A 5,000-nucleotide genomic window follows, 5' to 3' on the forward strand; every position below is an offset into this window, starting at 1 on the left:
ACCTTTCGGCCTAGGTTAGACACTCGCTGCTTCACTCAGTGTAGCGCGCGTGCGGCCCCGGACATCTAAGGGCATCACAGACCTGTTATTGCTCAATCTCGTGTGGCTAAACGCCACTAGTCCCTCTAAGAAGTTAGACGCCGACCGAGAAGGTCGCGTAACTATTTAGCATGCCAGAGTCTCGTTCGTTATCGGAATTAACCAGACAAATCGCTCCACCAACTAAGAACGGCCATGCACCACCACCCACAGAATCAAGAAAGAGCTCTCAATCTGTCAATCCTACCTGTGTCCGGGCCGGGTGAGTTTCCCCGTGTTGAGTCAAATTAAGCCGCAGGCTCCACTCCTGGTGGTGCCCTTCCGTCAATTCCTTTAAGTTTCAGCTTTGCAACCATACTTCCCCCGGAACCCAAAGACTTTGGTTTCCCGGAAGCTGCCGGAAAGGTCGTCATGGTAACGCCTCCCGATCGCTAGTTGGCATTGTTTATAGTCAGAACTAGGACGGTATCTGATCGTCTTCGAACCTCTGACTTTCGCTCTTGATTAAAGAAAACATTCTTGGCGAATGCTTTCGCAGTAGTTCGTCTTCCGCCGATCCAAGAATTTCATCTCTAACGGCAGAGTACGGACGCCCCCGTCTGTCCCTCTTAATCATTACCTCGTGCTCCGAAAACCAACAAAATAGAACCGAGGTCCTATTCCATTATTCCATGCAACACTATGCAGGCGAACAGCCTGCTTTGAACACTCTAATTTTTTCAAAGTAAACTTATCGGTCACCGCCGACACTCAGTCAAGAGCACCGACGGAGAACCGAAGGTGAGGCGAACGCAACCAGTGACACGCCTTGCGACGGACCGGCGGCGCTCGCCCAAAATCCAACTACGAGCTTTTCAACCGCAACAACTTTAGCATACACTGTTGGAGCTGGAATTACCGCGGCTGCTGGCACCAGACTTGCCCTCCAATGGATACTCGTTAAGAGTTTTAGGATGTACTCATTCCAATTACAGGGCCTCGTTAGAGTCCTGTATTGTTATTTTTCGTCACTACCTCCCCGTGTCGGGAATGGGTAATTTGCGCGCCTGCTGCCTTCCTTGGATGTGGTAGCCGTTTCTCAGGCTCCCTCTCCGGAATCGAACCCTGATTCCCCGTTACCCGTTATCACAAAGGTAGGCACGTAGCGTACCTTCGACAGTTGATAGGGCAGACACTTGAATGATACGTCGTCGGTGCAGAGACCGTACGATCCGCGTGGTTATCCAGAGTCATCAAACGTCACAGGACGAACCCGGTCGGTTTTGATCTGATAAAAGCGCGCCTCCCGAAGTCGGCGCTTAATGCATGTATTAGCTCTAGAATTACCACAGTTATCCACTTCGCTTACGAGACCAAATAAACCAAGACTGATTTAATGAGCCATTCGCAGTTTCGCTTTACGAGAACTCGTACTTGCACCTGCATGGCTTAATCTTTGAGACAAGCATATCACTACTGGCAGGATCAACCAGATAGCTGCGATAGCTGCGCTCGGTCCTTGCTGGGCCGCCCGGCGCGTGCTCGTCGCATTCGTTTAAGACCGAGGCGATCGCCTGCGGCCGTACTCAGCTTCGACAGTCGCTGGCCGCGACGTCCACGCTCTCGCCGGCAGTGCCAGGCGGAGCGATTTGCGTTTTTTCTTTGCTCGCCCTCTCTCGGGCTCGATCCATTCAGTTTCGCACAAACAAGAGCTCTGCCGGCCGCCTGCAGCGGTGCCTAAAACCCGGGCATAACAATGCGACCGTTCTGCTAGGCCGACAAGCGCTCAAGCCAGACGCTCGATCGAACGCCCCCTACATATTAGTCGAGACAACGGCTCGCTCATTAGCATCGCGTTTGTACTTTAACTTTTTTTGGCTCGGCTTCTTTCGACGCCGATGCCGGCGACGCAGCACTCTCTCGCCCGCCAGCCACCGAGAAAAGGGTGCGCTCCGACCGGCCCCGCACCGCTCTTTCTTGGCTCATTCGAAATTACTGTCTTTCGCTCTGACATGCCTTACCTAGGGTTAGGTTAGTATGCTTGCACGTTTGTACTTTAACTTTTTTCGGCTCGGTTTCTTTCGACGCCGATGCCGGCGACGCAGCACTCTCTCGCCCGCCAGCCACCGAGAAAAGGGTGCGCTCCGACCGGCCCCGCACCGCTCTTTCTTGGCTCATTCGAAATTACTGTCTTTCGCTCTGACATGCCTTACCTAGGGTTAGGTTAGTATGCTTGCACGTTTGTACTTTAACTTTTTTCGGCTCGGCTTCTTTCGACGCCGATGCCGGCGACGCAGCACTCTCTCGCCCGCCAGCCACCGAGAAAAGGGTGCGCTCCGACCGGCCCCGCACCGCTCTTTCTTGGCTCATTCGAAATTACTGTCTTTCGCTCTGACATGCCTTACCTAGGGTTAGGATAGTATGCTTGCACGTTTGTACTTTAACTTTTTTCGGCTCGGTTTCTTTCGACGCCGATGCCGGCGACGCAGCACTCTCTCGCCCGCCAGCCACCGAGAAAAGGGTGCGCTCCGACCGGCCCCGCACCGCTCTTTCTTGGCTCATTCGAAATTACTGTCTTTCGCTCTGACATGCCTTACCTAGGGTTAGGTTAGTATGCTTGCACGTTTGTACTTTAACTTTTTTCGGCTCGGCTTCTTTCGACGCCGATGCCGGCGACGCAGCACTCTCTCGCCCGCCAGCCACCGAGAAAAGGGTGCGCTCCGACCGGCCCCGCACCGCTCTTTCTTGGCTCATTCGAAATTACTGTCTTTCGCTCTGACATGCCTTACCTAGGGTTAGGTTAGTATGCTTGCACGTTTGTACTTTAACTTTTTTCGGCTCGGCTTCTTTCGACGCCGATGCCGGCGACGCAGCACTCTCTCGCCCGCCAGCCACCGAGAAAAGGGTGCGCTCCGACCGGCCCCGCACCGCTCTTTCTTGGCTCATTCGAAATTACTGTCTTTCGCTCTGACATGCCTTACCTAGGGTTAGGTTAGTATGCTTGCACGTTTGTACTTTAACTTTTTTCGGCTCGGCTTCTTTCGACGCCGATGCCGGCGACGCAGCACTCTCTCGCCCGCCAGCCACCGAGAAAAGGGTGCGCTCCGACCGGCCCCGCACCGCTCTTTCTTGGCTCATTCGAAATTACTGTCTTTCGCTCTGACATGCCTTACCTAGGGTTAGGTTAGTATGCTTGCACGTTTGTACTTTAACTTTTTTCGGCTCGGCTTCTTTCGACGCCGATGCCGGCGACGCAGCACTCTCTCGCCCGCCAGCCACCGAGAAAAGGGTGCGCTCCGACCGGCCCCGCACCGCTCTTTCTTGGCTCATTCGAAATTACTGTCTTTCGCTCTGACATGCCTTACCTAGGGTTAGGTTAGTATGCTTGCACGTTTGTACTTTAACTTTTTTCGGCTCGGTTTCTTTCGACGCCGATGCCGGCGACGCAGCACTCTCTTGCCCGCCAGCCACCGAGAAAAGGGTGCGCTCCGACCGGCCCCGCACCGCTCTTTCTTGGCTCATTCGAAATTACTGTCTTTCGCTCTGACATGCCTTACCTAGGGTTAGGTTAGTATGCTTGCACGTTTGTACTTTAACTTTTTTCGGCTCGGTTTCTTTCGACGCCGATGCCGGCGACGCAGCACTCTCTCGCCCGCCAGCCACCGAGAAAAGGGTGCGCTCCGACCGGCCCCGCACCGCTCTTTCTTGGCTCATTCGAAATTACTGTCTTTCGCTCTGACATGCCTTACCTAGGGTTAGGTTAGTATGCTTGCACGTTTGTACTTTAACTTTTTTCGGCTCGGCTTCTTTCGACGCCGATGCCGGCGACGCAGCACTCTCTCGCCCGCCAGCCACCGAGAAAAGGGTGCGCTCCGACCGGCCCCGCACCGCTCTTTCTTGGCTCATTCGAAATTACTGTCTTTCGCTCTGACATGCCTTACCTAGGGTTAGGTTAGTATGCTTGCACGTTTGTACTTTAACTTTTTTCGGCTCGGTTTCTTTCGACGCCGATGCCGGCGACGCAGCACTCTCTCGCCCGCCAGCCACCGAGAAAAGGGTGCGCTCCGACCGGCCCCGCACCGCTCTTTCTTGGCTCATTCGAAATTACTGTCTTTCGCTCTGACATGCCTTACCTAGGGTTAGGTTAGTATGCTTGCACGTTTGTACTTTAACTTTTTTCGGCTCGGCTTCTTTCGACGCCGATGCCGGCGACGCAGCACTCTCTCGCCCGCCAGCCACCGAGAAAAGGGTGCGCTCCGACCGGCCCCGCACCGCTCTTTCTTGGCTCATTCGAAATTACTGTCTTTCGCTCTGACATGCCTTACCTAGGGTTAGGTTAGTATGCTTGCACGTTTGTACTTTAACTTTTTTCGGCTCGGCTTCTTTCGACGCCGATGCCGGCGACGCAGCACTCTCTCGCCCGCCAGCCACCGAGAAAAGGGTGCGCTCCGACCGGCCCCGCACCGCTCTTTCTTGGCTCATTCGAAATTACTGTCTTTCGCTCTGACATGCCTTACCTAGGGTTAGGTTAGTATGCTTGCACGTTTGTACTTTAACTTTTTTCGGCTCGGCTTCTTTCGACGCCGATGCCGGCGACGCAGCACTCTCTCGCCCGCCAGCCACCGAGAAAAGGGTGCGCTCCGACCGGCCCCGCACCGCTCTTTCTTGGCTCATTCGAAATTACTGTCTTTCGCTCTGACATGCCTTACCTAGGGTTAGGTTAGTATGCTTGCACGTTTGTACTTTAACTTTTTTCGGCTCGGCTTCTTTCGACGCCGATGCCGGCGACGCAGCACTCTCTCGCCCGCCAGCCACCGAGAAAAGGGTGCGCTCCGACCGGCCCCGCAGCGCTCTTTCTTGGCTCATTCGAAATTACTGTCTTTCGCTCTGACATGCCTTACCTAGGGTTAGGTTAGTATGCTTGCACGTTTGTACTTTAACTTTTTTCGGCTCGGCTTCTTTCGACGCCGATGCCGGCGACG

The 5,000-nt window shown here is 54.4% G+C and overlaps 1 non-coding gene across 1 annotated transcript in view; it reads right to left on the reverse strand.

Moving 5' to 3' along the window:
* The window catches only part of LOC144413350 (small subunit ribosomal RNA), a 1,810-nt gene extending 296 nt beyond the window's left edge, over positions 1-1,514 (reverse strand). Inside the window, exon 1 of the ribosomal RNA XR_013469384.1 lies at positions 1-1,514. This exon is cut by the window's left edge and continues 296 nt beyond it. This is a non-coding gene — a ribosomal RNA (small subunit ribosomal RNA).
* Between the last annotated feature and the right edge of the window lie 3,486 nt (positions 1,515-5,000).

Source organism: Styela clava, chromosome 15, assembly GCF_964204865.1.
Source record: "Styela clava chromosome 15, kaStyClav1.hap1.2, whole genome shotgun sequence".
Taxonomy (NCBI): Eukaryota; Metazoa; Chordata; class Ascidiacea; order Stolidobranchia; family Styelidae; genus Styela; species Styela clava.